Source organism: Orbicella franksi, chromosome 13, assembly GCF_964199315.1.
Source record: "Orbicella franksi chromosome 13, jaOrbFran1.1, whole genome shotgun sequence".
Taxonomy (NCBI): domain Eukaryota; kingdom Metazoa; phylum Cnidaria; class Anthozoa; order Scleractinia; family Merulinidae; genus Orbicella; species Orbicella franksi.
Genome location: NC_138157.1, coordinates 6,822,171 through 6,840,350, shown reverse-complemented (window position 1 = coordinate 6,840,350; position 18,180 = coordinate 6,822,171). Strand labels below are relative to the sequence as shown.

At 39.9% G+C, this 18,180-nt stretch overlaps 1 long non-coding RNA gene across 1 annotated transcript; it reads left to right on the top strand.

Moving 5' to 3' along the window:
- Positions 1-9,618: 9,618 nt before the first annotated feature.
- Positions 9,619-17,955, top strand: LOC145465487 (uncharacterized). The gene is made up of 2 exons (XR_014041612.1): positions 9,619-10,085; positions 17,337-17,955. It is a non-coding gene; the product is annotated as an uncharacterized LOC145465487 (long non-coding RNA).
- Positions 17,956-18,180: the final 225 nt, after the last annotated feature.

Genomic DNA, 18,180 nt, shown 5'->3' with positions numbered 1-18,180 from the left:
GGTACATGAAGGTGTAAACATAATCTCTGACTTCCTGCTCAAGGTTGGTGGTGATTCTGCTTCTTGCAGCATTGGTGAAATAATTCCCTTCCAAGAGCTGTGCGATGTATGGCCCATCTCTTCTAAATAACGACGTGGCAACATCCTCAATTTCAATACACTCTCCCGGGACGGCCGTTCTAGGAGGGTACACAAGGCATTGTGGAAGATCATTTCCTAGCGGGTTTCCAACACAGATTCCCTAAACTCGTTGGACGTTGTTTTCAGTCTGCTTCCTCTTTCTTTCATTTGACTTTCTGCGGTTTTCTTTTTTCCTTCTCCTTTTGTTGATGTGCTGTTTGAGTATGCCCTTGAATATGCTGTTATAATTGCTCTTCTTACTTTCTAGTACTTCCATGTCCTGCGTGACCTTCGTCAACTTAACTTCTATAAATTTGATCTGTTTTACATTAAAACTGTGGGCAAATTCTTCGCCCTGCTTTAAAGCAAGCCCATTGGACTGAAAGAGTGTGGAATCGTGGCATTCAACTTTTCCACCATTGCTCTGTGTTCTTTGATGGAGAAGTTCAGTTTTCTTCCATCACTGGGCTTCAACTGGTACCCTGGCATGGAAAACTCACTCGCTCTTTCTGAACAGCCATCCGCACTTAGAAAGATTGCTTCTTTTGCTTGTAAGATGTCAAACTGCCTGGATCGTTCAGCTGTAAACCTTTTCTCAAACGACTCGTCGCTTTCGCCATTATTGCGCATTCTGGAATGAGCCTCTTTCATGATTATTATGGACGTGCCCCGTTCTACATCGTGCAAGACATAGCAGCACTCAACTAACGTCAAGGAGCTTAAAGCAAAAATACGCACTCAACGTATAGCATCAACCCCATTTTAAAGACGGGGTTTGCAAAAGAGGAGGAAATAAAAAGGAGGAATAAACCTATACATCGAGCAAGAGAAACACAAGCTCGATCAGATAGCTGCAAGAAACATAGGAATGTCTCTAGACAAACGTATAGCTTTCTCAAAGTAAAGCTACGGCGTCTCCGAAGGAAATCGTAGAAGAACAAATATGATATCCGTGATAAGGATCTACCTACTGTGCTTGCAAACAGTTCTAATCACAGCCGGGCCCGGCGTCACAATATAGAATGCAAGTAAGCAACATGTTCACGGTAAATTTCATATTATGTCCCTCAAAAGCAAATTCATGGAGATTTAAAAGCATATCTTGCAATAGAAATGAGCCTAAACAATGCATAAACACATGGCAAATTACAGAGGTGTCAAACTCAACGAGTCGACATGCAGATAACAGCGGAAACCATGCAGACCTATGACCTATAAAAATTTGCCATAGCACGATCTAACGGCTCAACTGCACTAAAATTCCTCCTTATTACACAACATGAAGTGCCCTTCATGAACACGAGTGAAGCGACAAGAAAGGTCGAGTGACCGAACAGAGAACGGTAAATGTACAAATGTCACGAACCGTAAAAGTCGTGTAGGCTAGTCAACCCCATTTTACCTTGAAAATTAAGAAATTTTAAACCATAGATAAATTTAAACCACAACAAGTATGCTAAAATTTATTAAAAGTAATCCACTATTTGCAAGATTTGAGAACACTCATGGCTTTTTGTTTTACCTGCACAGGGCAACATTTATACATGCCTATCACTAAAGTAGAGGTAAAAACCTTCCAAATAAAGACATCTGTAAATTAAATGTAACAATGTGTTTCACACAACACATCAACAGATTTCCAGTTTTTTCACAACACTTCGTACTTGGTTCAGTATCACAATGCAGGAGCAAGGAAAGACTCTGTTCCAGGCCACTGTTACTTCCGTAAGATTGAGAAGTTTATGAATGAGCACTATGAGGAGGGGGAGAACTACAGGGAGTTTCTAAAGTTGTCCTGTCAAGAAAAGGTAGGAGAAATTTGTTCTTTTTGTTGTGAATGGACTGGATCACCCATAGAAAGATATCCTAAACCAGTTCCTGACCATTCCTGCCTACCGGAATACCACTACCTCTCCTACCAGAAGACCCCAAAAGAAGGGCGTGATCCAGATGACTGGCAGCCAAGGGTCCAAGCGAAGAAAGAGCATGGAGGTGGCAGGCTGGTTTTATTTGACCCAGAGAGCGTTGCTCTATTTGCAGATAAGTTTATTGTCAAATCAAAGTTTGTGGTGGATTATCTTCAGCATCTTGAAGTGCTGGAATTTAAAAGGAAAAAGAGAGCAGAAGAAAAGGCAAAGTTAAGTAGGGACGCAAAAGATAAATCATATGAGGATTATCCTTGGACTGAGTTGTGCGAAGATCTAACCAAGCTTAAAAAGCAACGTGTTCCAGAACAAAACAAGTACTTGAACCACCACGGGCTGAAGCAGCATTTGAAAAGCAGCAAGAGTGAGAAAGTAAAGGCAATTGTAAGACATTCATGCTTGCGGCAGAAGAGTCCTCTCAGAGCTGGCCAACCAACACTGAGAAATGCCAGGACATTGACACAAAATGACAACAGGGCAAGTGCTGACAGCAGTGAAACGGATAAAAGTGACAATGATGAGTATGACAGTGATGCCATTGACTCTGGGGGAGAAGATGACTCAAGTGATGTCATTCTTGCATTCATCAATTCAGATGAGGAAGATACCAATGAGAGGCCAAACGCCACACGCTCAGGGCGAGCCATAACTAGGAGATCCGAAATTGACTTCTCTTTCTTTTGATTTGTTTTTTAAACAACAGCTCTCTGTAGTATAGGGATTGTAAATATTGTCTTCATAGTGAGCACAATAACGTGAAGTAGGGGGATAATAGAGACATATTAAAAAAGTTGAAATCTAAATATTGTTTGTCCAATTTTTTTTTTGGGGGGGGGTCATCCCAAAAAATGACCGCTATAAGGGGGGGCCATGTGAAAAAATTGGTAAGCTGAGGGGGGGTCATGCGATTTTTAAATGGAGCTTCCCAAATCCCACCAGCCCCCCCTCCCTCATAAAAAATGAACGGTCCCTAAAATAGTGATCTATAAACTCATGACATTACGGAGCTAGTTTAGATAAGCTTTGTGCCACTGAACTGAATGAAGCTCACGCCTGCATTTTTAAATGCAGACTTGACTATTAAAATAGTCTTAATAGGGGAATCCTTGTTTGCAACATTTGTCTCATTAGCATAAGCAATTCAGTTTCTGATGGAGCTACAAATAAATCAGTTCTGAATACTTAAAGGTCATAGTAAGATTATCTCTGCCAATGAATATGAGCCTGATGTATTAAATGAATACGTTTTGTGCAACACTCCAAATTTTATAAAAAATGTATGAGCTCATTAGTGCTTTTGCCTCCCAGAAATTTTAGAGTTTTTGAAAGACAATATCTCCTTGAATATTACACCCAAAAAGCTAAAAACTTCACCATGTATTAAGTTTCACTAGCTCTTGAGCTGCCTGGATTCGATTTATATCTAGCATGTTTCCTTCTGTACGCAAAGCCGCATACAAATGAGCAAAAATGTAAACAGTGACGACGACAGTATTAGTGAATCCCCCTATAGACACAACCTTTAAAACACCAACTGAATTCGTTTTTAGATCCCATTTAAACGTGACACAAAATACAACAACAACAGCTTCTGATAGCGAAAAGAAACTGTTAAAGAAAAGAGTTTGGTTAATGCAGACTGGCTATTAAATGTCACAGTCAATAATCAGTATCAGTCACTGACCAGAGTCAGAGTCACTGAGGCTCTCACTATCGGACAAAGCAAAGGCTCGGTTTCGTTTAATACCTTTCCTTTTGGTTTGCTTCCTCTTTTGAGCCTTGGAGGTAGATGGCTTGTAGCCCAATCCCCTGAATGTGCTTTGTAACTCATGACCTCAGCTGAGACTGTTACAAAATCCCATGACTACAAACCATTTTTGCCCGGAGGCTACTTTTCAGGGGTGGCTCACATCTTTTAACACAAAAATATAACGGAGGGGCAGGGGATTTTATATCCATGCTCATAGCGATTCCTCTGGCCTACCCTCATCTCCCCCACCCGCCCCCCCCCGACCCCCGTTTTTAAAACAAATGCCCCCAAAAGATCACTTGGTCTCGAATCATAACATGACTACTTTAGACCTTCCTTTTTGCAAACATAGTGCTTTTTGTTGCTGCAGGAAGAATCATTCCATTCGCCAGTTAAATCGTACCTCATAAGCAAGCATTGTTCAACATTGCGGTACTTCCGTTTTTTTTTTTGTTTGTTTGTTTTTTTTGTTTTCAAGTTGTTTTTATCTTTATTAAAATTAAAATGATAATTCTATTTCCAGAATGGGAATAAGGTCTCCATTCAGTAAGCTTTTGGTTAAGTAACATTCTTTTTGCGTCATGATTATTAATATACCGTCATAAGTTGGTCTCGACGTTATTAAACTGCGACACAGAGCTTTGTTATACATTATGGAAGCTCATTATTTTTCCTGAACGTTTTTAGCTTAAGGACCTTTAACTAATACATGTGATAATTATTTATGTCGTTACTAAGATGTTCATCCAAGGCAATATAAAACACTTCAGTCTGACAGTCAATCAAGTAGCCTTTCATGGTAAATACGGTGTCCATCGACATTAATGTTTTACTCCTTCTTGTGTAAAAACTCCCTGAAAGTCTAAGCCACTTACATTTCCGAAAATAGCCGAGTAGCGTATGACAGCCGGTAACAAAAGTTCTCCTTCGAACGTTCAACGTGGCCCCCACCGTGGTACAAGACGGGGTAATTCAAATAAAACTCGGGTTTTCGTTTTAAGAAACGTGTCAAGATTGTTTTGCGTTTGGTAGATATCCCTTAGTTTTCACTATAAGATGAGTTATTTTTTAACTGGCATGATGTCATAAGATGTCCGCATGACGTCAAGACCGCCATCTTAGATCCACTACCTTGGATTTCGGCATTTTTAAGAGAGTCAGAAATCTGATTGAAAAATGAAACCACAATGATGAGTTTAGTGTCAAAGTTCTAAAGAGTTAAGGGGTGCCTTCTTCGAGGATCTATTCATTGTCGAAATTATTTTTGCCAATACATAATTTACGTTGTTGATAGAGCCGTTGGTCTTGGCGTATTCTATTTTAGAAGTTGTTGGGTAGCATGTCTACAGGACGGTGTCTTAATCAACTGCTGGTTTATAAAGAGCACTATAATTTTCATATCAACTTAACACTAGGTAGAAATGAATGGCAATTTGAGTCGCTATGCGTAAGATAACACCTTAGTAGGTAACACAAAGTCTAACAGCTATCCATGCAGTTCACTTGAATTATTAATGTCTCCCTTCTTTATTTTAGAACTGCTGTTTTCAAAATTTGTCGTGTACTCAGAGATTTGATGTGCACATTTACGACTATCTAGTAACTTAGATGGTAACTGTTGAGGAACACAACTTTTACTAGTTTGTGTTGATCGGTTATAGTAATCGAGGAGTTTGAGTTTTTCAACTGAAAATAAGAAACAAGTTATTGTACGTTTCATTATTGTTGAGTTTAACTGAAACTTGCTTCAAAAACGGTAACAGTAGCAACAACGTAGTAGAAGGTTAGGAAAAGAAAGCTATTGCCCAGAATGCTGTTGCCTTCCGAGACAAGTACGTATAGTGTTGAGATTTTCGACGAGGGACATTTACATGTCCAGAACCAGTCCGCTCTGTTGGTCTACAGAGCTAGCTTTAGGAATACCCGAGTCTCTTTAGAGATTTCAGCTGTGCGTGTGCTTGACAATGCAATCAACAATCAGTACGCACCGTTCAGAGACAAACACTCTAAACTGTGATTGTTTCTCCTGGTGGAGACGGGAGGGAAGGGGGAGGGGGGCAAAATGAGATGTACAGAAATTTCACACTTGGCAAGAACGATCTTTCTTTTGTCTCTGGGCTGAATATTTTACTGACTTAACTATTCTCACTGAACAGCTACAAAGTTCTTTCCTTGTACTAAAATTCAATTAAAGGATGAAAGATGATCCGCCGTAAGTGCATTGTGATTTATCATGATATTATCATGCATGATCTGAACTGATTGAAACGAGTGAAGACATGTTTACCTTCCCGAACATTCTAAGTTGTTGTTTATGCTTCCATTTGATTAAAGGATAAAAGATGATCCACAGTAGATGCATTGTGTCAGAATACATGTATCTGGACAACAAATGACAGAACCAAGGTGAAATAGTAAATTTCGGTAAGAACCCTACAGTCATCGGACTAAGAATTCTTGCAAAATCAAATGTGTCGTCTTCTCTCTAATTCATGTCACCTTCTTTCTAGTACATACGGGATAGGTCTGAATAGTGTGTTAATGTTAATAACGATGGCATGAAGAAAGGAAACAAAAGTGAACACTAGCTCAGAAAACTCTCTTCTCCTTTTCTCTTGAGTAGGCCTGTTTGTTTTGTCTCTTCATCAAGTTTTCTCAATTCAGTTCTCATGACTAAGTGAAGCTATATTTTGCTGATCTGTTTTCAAAGAGTTTGGCAAGAAACCTATCTGCCTTCTCTTTCTTCTTAAATTTAATAATTTCCATTGGCTTATAGAAGTTCTAGAGTGCAACACACCGGGGGGCTACTCCCTTATATGGGCTATATAGGTGTGCGGCCCCAAAGGGTATGGTTTTTCAGCCGTTTTGGTCATATAAATAGGGTATCGATTTTGGCCATTTCGGTCATAAATAGGGTATGGCTTTTGGATGCGCTGTAGTCTTGAATTGGGTATTTTATTTTAGAAGAAGTTTCTTCTTCATCATTATCGATAGGTCCATCAACAAAAGCCCTTCATAAATTATGTTTAGTGCAACTGTGCCAGCCGCAATGGTCATGAATAGGGTATCGAATTTTTGTTCAGTTCATAAATAGGGTAAAGAAAATCGCAGATTTTGGTCATAATACTCATAAATAGGGTAAGGGTTTTGGGAAGCGGGCCGCACACCCCCACCTATTTTTTCTGGGAGTACCCCCGCACACAGACCTTCGAGATGAAAAACGTACGCTAAAAGGTTACTTGGTCCCGAATCATGACATGACTCGACTTTAGACCTCACTTTTTACAAACATGGTGCATTACGCTGCTGCATGATTCGTCATTCCATTAACCAGTTAAATCGTCCCTCATTTGCAAGCATTGTTCATTGTCACCTCCATTAGGCTCACCCGAATACCATGAGATAAACCCGCCCCATTCTACACCGTCCTCCCAGACCCAGGTTCCGTCTAAGACAATGTCGTTTGCTCCAAGCCATGCATAGCTGGGGATGAGTGTGCGCACAAAGTCGTTTTCTTCACGTGAGTGGATAGATGCCAATAAGGATCCCAGGCTCGCGTAGTGTGTTTTCGCTGCTGACCAAGTCATTACATCGAATAGTTTGTAACAGTGGTTGTTGAACGGAATCCATCCATCTACAACGTCGCAACCTGAAAGTGAAAATTAAGTCACTTTATTTTGAATTAGCTGGACTATGATAGTTTCTCAAGAAAGAACCCGAGACCAAGTATGAGATGAACTGGTCGAAGGAACTACTTCAGAGATTCCAGAGGGCATACATCGATCAAAAATGTACCCAAAACATTGCAAGTTCGCAGTTCATCATCTTACTAAATTACTTCCCAGTTTTGAACGGTCATGCAATACGCGGACTTACCACCAAACCGAGGCAATGCTCCAAAGGATTTTTATATAGCTCAACATAATACCACAGCCCTGAAAACAATAGAGGAAGGCTTTTTAACGGATAAACTGGACCAGTGGTTGCAGACTGGTAGTGGCATACAACGAAACATTAATGTGGTTTCATTTACCCTATCAGGCTTCATATAAGCTAAGCGTGCGTTGGATTTGATATGATAAATAGCCAACGAGGTTCGTGTCGCAGAGCAGGCTATAATCATCACATATCCACGAAGTGAAATAATTGTTTTATTATAAACAACCCCAAAATATTGAAAACTAAAGTAAAATAATAGTAAAACGCCCCAAAAAGTTATTGGCACGCCTACCATATTTGTAGAGAACGGTATAATGGCTCATTTAACATGATGGCTAAGCCAAGGAAAACTCTTTACTGCCGGCATTATCTAATGATCCGGTTTTTGATAAATCCACGTTATACGTTAATTTATTTTTCTACTTATATACCTGGATGATGTATTCGAAACTCCCTGGGCTGACTCATCAATCATTTTATCTTTATGAAAAACTACAACACAGAAGGTGCCTCTTTGTATATGTATAAGGCAGGTGCTGGAAGTCAAAAACTGAAAAATAATAAATCAATCTTTGTTTGTACACGGTCACGATAAGGGGCGAGCAAGCCCAGTTTACTTAACACCCTGAAGGCGATTCGTCACACTCAGTATTGATCAAAATGTCAAGAATTTCGCCGCTGGGCTAGGCCAATTTTATTTTATTTTATTTTTTTTTTTAGGCTTCAGTAACCAATGTCTTGGGCTTTTTAGTCTGCATTTCGGTAGTATTAGGTTGCTTCCCATTATGCCAAAAAGGAAACTCGTAAGTCAAATGGAAAGGTCCGTTTCGGTTCGATCGAGCGGAATATTCGGGACCGCCTCTAGAGGTAGTCTACTCCGACCAGCTCATTGCCCTACTTCTCTTAGATTTCACTTACTGTAGGGAATAATCCGGTAAAGGAATAAAATAATGGGTAAGAGCCATTCCTCTAGATATCGGTTGGCACAGTTTGATCAGAAAATGTCTTTCCATTTTTCCTCGGCTCGTCCCACTGGTCTGTGCCCGGTCGGTCTGGCATAATAAAAGCACCCTTAGACTCAGGAGGAGACGGTTGAAATTCACGTTAGGACTTGTCAGAATTTACGGAGATAAGAGGGTTTGGATATCGATGCCTCGCGAGCAGGGTGATGGAATCTTGGTCATCAGCCAGTTGAGTTTTCGACGATTTCTCAGCTATCAGTTCAAATTTCAGTACTATACATTTCTCAGCTTTCGTCCCCGGAGAAACGAAAAGCGGCCAGTGATAAGAACAGGCTAACCGGCAGCATTCAGTTAAGTCGACAATCTGAGTGTTGTTGAAAAGGGCTATTTCCGAGTTACCTTGTGCCTCGGTTGACCCTCTGTTTTAAAACGAGTCCTTGAGCAAACTTTTTTTTAATGAAAATGAATTTGATTTGCGTGAAAATAAACCTGTAAGCTGAAAACATCTTCATATGAATGGTTTCGCATGCCCGTAAACTCGTTTTGACACACTTGGACCGAGGCCCGGTCCACACTACGCCGGAGAAACTTGAAACTTGAAACTCTCGCAGGGAAGTTACATCAAGACTGTCCCGAGATCATCGTTTGCGAAAAGCTTCGTTTCCGTTTTTTTTTTTTTTTTTCGGAACAGTTAATACCCTCCGATCCATGATTCAGCTAAAATTCCTTGCGCCAGATTTCGTGCGCACTCCGGGCATCGCCGAAAGGTTGTCTCGGGTTACCGAACAAGTATTTAGTCACGTCAGTGCTTCTCTGCATCATTAATTAGCATAAACAAGGCATATTTGACAGCCTGTCAGTAAATTAGTCATCAATGATTATGCATACAAATATCCTGTCTTGAGATTGGACTGATGACATTTGTGATTAATTTTAAAAGCCAAAAGAGAATCTTTCTCGCACGACCTAACGAATACTAACCGCGGCAACCAAACGGCAATGCCTAGCTACATCCGTTATCAGCAGAGAAATAAGTTAAGGGACAAGTCTTCGCTGTTTTTTCTCTGCTCCTTTATTCTTGTGGTTGTTTACACAAGTGTTATTGGTTTTGTGCTCGTTCACGTGCTTAAAATAACGAAAAATGTTCAAGATAGCAACGACGGACTACTGGAAACCAACAAAAAGCTCGAGGACAAGCTGGAGCTGCTCGTCTCTCGTCTTGAGAAACTCGAAGAAAAAACCTTGGTGAATTCAAGCGCTATGGCTTATGTAAATATCATACCTCGCGTGAAGCAGCTGAAAACCATAACAAGAGGAAATATAGATGGCGAATCGAACAAAGAGACGGGAAAACACAAAAACGATGAAAGTCAAAGTGGCGCGAGATAGGTAAGGGAGATTAATGAGTTCAAGCGAGAAATGGGGTCTGTAGTAACTACAAGTTCATAACGGCAGTCTTCCATTTTATTTTGACGCGGCAGTCCTGGTCTTATCCGGCATGATCTTCGGTCGGTAGAAGTTTTTACGACCAATATTTACTCGGCGTAAAGAGCAAAAATGGTTCATATCCCCGAAATATAAGAAGCAAAAGGTTCCCGTTATTCAAAGCCTTTTTTTATTTTTCAAAGTTGTACAGACCTAAAACGTAACAAAATAGCATGAGACCAACCTTGTACTTTTTTTTTTACTTTTAGCACGCCACTAATTGTCAATTCATCGCTGGTATAATTACCGAGATGATATGATCTCCAAAATTAAGCTGCTAGGAATAAGTCTGCGAGAAAAACAAAATGCAAATCCACATTAACCACAATAGTATTTTGAAGCCTCTTGGCGCTTTTCTGCACTAACAATTTGCATGTTAGGGTTTTGAGGAAATGACTTAGAATAAACGACTTATCGACGTTTTTAATTTGTTTTAGACATTTTCAAATTTCTTCGCATAGAATCCTTTTCTAAACTAGATTGAAGAACAAGTGAAATTTTGAAATATCATTTTTCATCGTTTGAGCGGGTTTGTGACAAACGACACGAGAAAAAAGAATTACAATGGCTCCCGGCTGGCTGTATATGTTAAAAAGAAAATAACGAGCTATGTATTTATCTTTAAAACAAACAGAGAAACATTCCGAAGTCACCCGCGCCCTAGGCATTTTTTGCGCTGTGTTTTAGACTCAAGACCATTAATATTGCTTGACTTCTGCAAAATCCTTCGTCAAAAAACGGAAATGGTGATTAAAGATCACATGTAAGCTAATGCCGGAGAAAAGAAAGACATTATGAGTAAATTGATTCAAAATGGCGTGAGTTTAGCCTATACTGCTTCCGTATAGTCGAAACAGACAAAGCTATAAGCTTTATAGGCACTATTTGTTTTCATTTCTCTTCGAAGGATGCGAAAGTCAATAGGTCACAATAACTTGGCTTCGATAACAGCTTCCTAAGTGGTCAGAGTAATACCAGACTTTTTTCGATTATTCATCACGAAAGAATTATTTGAAACGAGTGCACATACTTTTAACCTGTGTTTGAAGTCGCAAACGGAGAAAGTGAATTGAGTGTTCATCTCAATTACGATATAAGTCCTTGAGTATCATCTTATATGGAACAGCCTCGATTTTCTCATCTACGTCCGATCAATGACATACCGAATTGTTTCCTCGTTGAAGCACTGCCAAGATGGCATTTCGATAATTTAAGCAATTGGCGAAAGGGTTTAGAAAAACGTAACGGATCCTCGATTGGTTGGCAACGATTCAAGATGGCGGACTTGAAGGGAATTTAAATGCTTTCTGTTTCTTTTCTCGCTTTTCTAATTGCTGAGCTAAAACGCCAAGAAATCCGCTCACTTTCAATTTAACAAAGTCAGGGTAATTAAGGGTTATATGATTCTATTTTACATATATATATATTTAAATCATATGATTCCATGTTCTAAACAAGAAAAGATAACCAGGTTGGCAAAGACAAGAAGTTAAAAACCGCGGAAGTATCTTCCACATGAGTGAGGTGCATGCACTGATACGTGATCAGAACGATTTTTATCTACCATCTATATCGATGCCCTGTTTTTCGTATGCTGTGAGCCAAAAACTTGAATGTTTGGGTGAATGAATCTGCTACCACCCCCGGATACCTCAGTCAGCTATTCACAATTACCTTGTGGTGAGTGAAAAATGTTTTTCAGTTTAAGTGAAACTCAGTACTAACAGATGCTGACTGCCAGGGGACAAGACGAAAAGCAACTAGACATGCAAGTTACAAAGAGGCCCGTTAGTTCAGGTCATGTTCATAACTTCTAAAGCGTGTTTTAAGAATGGCTGACTGTTAGGATCGAGAAACGCCGGTCAACATCCCATTTGACAAATCGCTCATATTTTGCCCAAAGATACCCTTAGGTGACCTAATTCTAAAAATCATATTTAAAGGTTCCAGCGAATTTTTAGGTTTCAGAAATTCGCGAAAATTTGAAAGCGCGGTCAAAGTGCGGTTTTTCGTGTAATAAAATGACCGAAATAAGGTGCGATGACGAAGCGCTGCTTAAGCCTTAAAATAAACTCAATTGACTTCAAACTTCACACAAATGTGGAACAACCACTCTAATTTATTCCTCGCTTTAAACTAATCTCAGATATGTTAATATAGTGGTTTTCCGAACCATTTTAAAAACAGCTATGAAGCGTGTGAAAAATAACGGCAAATTATAGGTCATGTTTAACAGCATAAAAATGCATCTGGTACCTCACTTTCCGATTATTTTACTTAACAGCCTTAAAATACAATTATTAAAGATATACCATGCCAAGTTTCATGCTCGAACTCGCAGTATTTCCCTTTGAGAAAAACGAAAATCTATGTCAATGTGTTGGGCGCAAATAACACAATAATTATGCACGAACCAGAGACAAATCAATTTCAATGGCGAAAGTAAAAGGCTATCATTAATTAGAATCCCGTCAATTCACTGCTATCAGTAGAAACATAATGTCCACTGCATAAAAACTGTTTTTAGACGTTTTCGAACCATTGCGCGTTAACTTTGTTTAATTTCCTGTCCGCCGTCATGTCTAGTTTGTCATCGCGTGTATTTCCTTAATGTAAACAACACGTGAATGGTTGTCATAACAAACGCAAGAGATTTCCTGGAACCTTAATGTTTCCGATTCACCACAACACTTAAAGTTCGTTAAGACACAATAATGGGTCAACTTGGAATGCTGTTTAGCATCAAGGACGTTAAAGGACTGTAAATTAATCGAGTTGAAATATCTTGAAGCAAATCAAAATCGCGCCCTGATTCTAATTTGGTAAACAGGCGATCTCCGCTCAAGTTCAAGAAGTTGAGAGGTTAATCCGCTACAATGTATTACCGCTACAACAACAAAATCAAACCGAGATCATCAAAAGTGTAAGTCTAAAAGTGTAAGTTTAAAAGTGTAGTGGCAAGTTCCAAATAAATTTCGCCTATATAAATTGGAAACAAGAAGTGAAACGGTCTGACCCGAAACAAATAAACAAAATATTAATACGACTAATTTAACCCGATAATGTTGCAGAAAACATACCTAAAAGCCGTCGATTCCCCTCAATACCACTCTGCATTGCCTTAAAGAGCCCAAGCTTTCCGCTGTAAGAATCAGAGGCCTCATGAATCTGTATTTATTATATCGGCAACCATGCTGCATGGTTGATATTCGAGACTCAGTAAAAGTTGTCACACAACCGTACGAGCAGCCCAGTCACGCTTTCACTTCTCTTGCGCAAATTTCCAACATTTCGCAATTTACATAAACCGACTACAAGTTTAAAGTAGTGACAGTAGATTGAAATGTGCTTTTTAAAGCTGTCCTATGGAGGAACAATTATTTCTTGTTTTTGAATGGCTCTTAGTTGTAGCTACAGTCGGGGAGGGGGGGAGAGGGTATTCCCGGAAATTTCGGATATCTGTATGCCGTGGAAGATTAAGTGTTCTCCAGCTCTTAACGCCAACACTGAAACACTAGATGATTCTCGAAGTGTCACAGGGATCACTAAGCTAAATAATTTTGAGTGTAGCTCCGCTGAGTCAATTACCTGTTGGCGCGCCTATTGCATTGACCGTGGACAGGTGGAAAAACAGTTAAACCGGAAAAGCCTGTTGCACATTGTAATTTAGCGTTGTCCAACACGCAGTCGGTCTGGTTGTAATGTTAATTATATGTGAGAGAATCTCAAGTTTTCTTTCGACACATGCTGGGGTGACATACTACTAGATGGGCGTGGCCGAGAGCCACGAGTCAAGTCAGACAACTCGCCATGCTTAACCGAGAAGAGTGATAGTGAGCCACTAGTGGAAGGACTGCAGATTGTCCCTACGCTTTACCCTAATAGGGCTCTGTGTTATTCTAATGAACTGATGCTGAGCTCGCTCCAGGGGGCGGTGAGATGAGAGACCCTGGGAACGAGGTTGAGACGATTCGGCCGTTAGTTTTTCCTCTAAAGTGTCTTCCTCCTCCACTCCCTCCCCTTCTGTACAAAAATTTAACGATCCTCCCCCTCCCCCCCTCCCCGCAAGAGGTGTTTGCTAAATACCGAAGAAGCCAAACACCGACAGTTCCTAAGAATACTTCCGCCAAGTGCAGTTGTTAGTAAAATACTTCATAAGCGCCGAGTATGGAGCTTTTCCGCGCACGAGTGGGAGAGGTATATCTAATCCCATGTCTTCGCACCCGCACGGTAGCATAGACAGTTTCAGGTTCTTTAGGTCACACTCCATCGCCAAGGCACAGGAGTCTTGCTGGTCGTGTACCAAAGGATGCTGGAGCTGGAGTATTTCTACAACTTCCTTTGCCAGACTAAAATTTCTCTCCTCTTCAGATGCCTGAACATGCATCTCATCAGGATCACTTTGGCGCATTGCGGCACTTAGGTGAGAGAAAAACTAGCACCTGAAAAAGACGAATATTATAAGGATCCCGGGCACTGCGCATTCCCGCGCCACCATTTCGCCGTCAAGCTTTCGGCCTGTCGTTTGACCAATGCGGAATTTTGCCATAAGATACGATTGCTGCTTGTCACTGACTGCCCTGAGACGCCCAAACCTTTTTTAAAGCAATAAGGGCTTCCTGGTGACCTATTGTGGCTTTGAGTTAAGCGCCAACGCCTGCTCCAAGCAGGGTTTGTAGTAAATTTTGGCTAAGTCCAGAAGGGAATAGCTCTTCAGGGACTGAGTACATTTCTCCAGCGACAAGTGCCTCTCTAAAGTAGACAGCCTATAAAAGACACGAATGCAGCGGCCTTGAAGACATTAATACACCCCTACCGTGCATAGTTACTATCCATGGAAACCTCAGCAGACGCTTCCTCGGTCGCACCCGTTGATAATGCAGTGATGTTAAGGTCGCAGTCACTCTTCTCGGTTAAGCATGGCGAGTTGACTGACTTGACTCGTGGCTCTCGGCCACGCCCATCTAGTAGTATGTCACCCCAGCATGTGTCGAAAGAAAACTTGAGATTCTCTCACATATGATTAACATTACAACCAGACCGACTGCGTGTTGGACAACGCTAAATTACAATGTGCAACAGGCTTTTCCGGTTTAACTGTTTTTCCACCTGTCCACGGTCAATGCAATAGGCGCGCCAACAGGTAATTGACTCAGCGGAGCTACACTCAAAATTATTTAGCTTAGTGATCCCTGTGACACTTCGAGAATCATCTAGTGTTTCAGTGTTGGCGTTAAGAGCTGGAGAACACTTAATCTTCCACGGCATACAGATATCCGAAATTTCCGGGAATACCCTCTCCCCCCCTCCCCGACTGTAGCTACAACTAAGAGCCATTCAAAAACAAGAAATAATTGTTCCTCCATAGGACAGCTTTAAAAAGCACATTTCAATCTACTGTCACTACTTTAAACTTGTAGTCGGTTTATGTAAATTGCGAAATGTTGGAAATTTGCGCAAGAGAAGTGAAAGCGTGACTGGGCTGCTCGTACGGTTGTGTGACAACTTTTACTGAGTCTCGAATATCAACCATGCAGCATGGTTGCCGATATAATAAATACAGATTCATGAGGCCTCTGATTCTTACAGCGGAAAGCTTGGGCTCTTTAAGGCAATGCAGAGTGGTATTGAGGGGAATCGACGGCTTTTAGGTATGTTTTCTGCAACATTATCGGGTTAAATTAGTCGTATTAATATTTTGTTTATTTGTTTCGGGTCAGACCGTTTCACTTCTTGTTTCCAATTTATATAGGCGAAATTTATTTGGAACTTGCCACTACACTTTTAAACTTACACTTTTAGACTTACACTTTTGATGATCTCGGTTTGATTTTGTTGTTGTAGCGGTAATACATTGTAGCGGATTAACCTCTCAACTTCTTGAACTTGAGCGGAGATCGCCTGTTTACCAAATTAGAATCAGGGCGCGATTTTGATTTGCTTCAAGATATTTCAACTCGATTAATTTACAGTCCTTTAACGTCCTTGATGCTAAACAGCATTCCAAGTTGACCCATTATTGTGTCTTAACGAACTTTAAGTGTTGTGGTGAATCGGAAACATTAAGGTTCCAGGAAATCTCTTGCGTTTGTTATGACAACCATTCACGTGTTGTTTACATTAAGGAAATACACGCGATGACAAACTAGACATGACGGCGGACAGGAAATTAAACAAAGTTAACGCGCAATGGTTCGAAAACGTCTAAAAACAGTTTTTATGCAGTGGACATTATGTTTCTACTGATAGCAGTGAATTGACGGGATTCTAATTAATGATAGCCTTTTACTTTCGCCATTGAAATTGATTTGTCTCTGGTTCGTGCATAATTATTGTGTTATTTGCGCCCAACACATTGACATAGATTTTCGTTTTTCTCAAAGGGAAATACTGCGAGTTCGAGCATGAAACTTGGCATGGTATATCTTTAATAATTGTATTTTAAGGCTGTTAAGTAAAATAATCGGAAAGTGAGGTACCAGATGCATTTTTATGCTGTTAAACATGACCTATAATTTGCCGTTATTTTTCACACGCTTCATAGCTGTTTTTAAAATGGTTCGGAAAACCACTATATTAACATATCTGAGATTAGTTTAAAGCGAGGAATAAATTAGAGTGGTTGTTCCACATTTGTGTGAAGTTTGAAGTCAATTGAGTTTATTTTAAGGCTTAAGCAGCGCTTCGTCATCGCACCTTATTTCGGTCATTTTATTACACGAAAAACCGCACTTTGACCGCGCTTTCAAATTTTCGCGAATTTCTGAAACCTAAAAATTCGCTGGAACCTTTAAATATGATTTTTAGAATTAGGTCACCTAAGGGTATCTTTGGGCAAAATATGAGCGATTTGTCAAATGGGACGTTGACCGGCGTTTCTCGATCCTAACAGTCAGCCATTCTTAAGTCACTCTCCACATAAGACGGTTGTTTGGAGCTCATTGCTAGAGCAGATACTCACTTCAAAAGAACTACAGTATTTTGAAGTTTACCGAAAAGGTTTAGGTCCTTAAATATTGAACTTTAATCCAGATTTTCTTAATCCTGAAAAAGGGTTCTCGGCTACGAAATTTGCTGATTGGCAAATTTATTCTGGGTATTTTATTGGGTATTTTTATTCTTCCTAACTTCTTAATTTATTTTTTTGTTTTCTAGATTCATTGTCACAAACATGCACATTCAAGATGGAACTACAAATCCACCAAGTCGTTGTGACAATCATGGTTTCCAACAGCTGCACAAAGTAACGTCTAGACTAAGAGCAATAAAAAATGATAAATCAAGCTAATTTACACTTGAAAAATATCGACAACTCGAAGCTGCGAGTAGTTTGAGTTTTTAGCAGGGCGAAAATTGTTCTATTGTGCGGCAGATTATATTATTACTGTAAATATACTGTAAATTACGTAAAGCCTAAATGTCTGCATTGTTATTTGACTCACACGCGGTCAATATAGTTAATGGGAAAAGTGACGTGAAAATAAGGTGGCTATTATCAGAAAGTAAATTTGAGAGTAGTATTAACGAAGTTTATTAAAGACACTTTTCTTCGAAGTTCACGGATTTCCTGGTATTGACTTTCCAGAAGAGCAAGATTTCTGTTTAGAACAGGTCACTTCTGTGGACAAAATTCAGTTCCACAACAACATATTTGTACATGTATGTTATTTTCTTTGGGATACGCCTCCGCCAATCGCTCGCCGTATGCAGATTTATACATGTTGTTAATTTTATATTGTATACTTTGTATTGGCTTCTATGTCTCGACAGACAATTCTCGAACACAACTTAGCTCAGCCGAGTGTCATACATTTTTGGATATTTAAAAGGTATAAGACGAGCAATTAAGGGCAAATACAACGAGGTAGAGTAACTCCATATCTCTCTACAGTGTGGGCTCAAGAATTTCAAGCCATCGTTTCCTCCACCTTTTTTCAAGTTACGTTTTAAAATTAGACATTAGTCACCCGAGACATAATAATTAAATGGAAATTGGCGG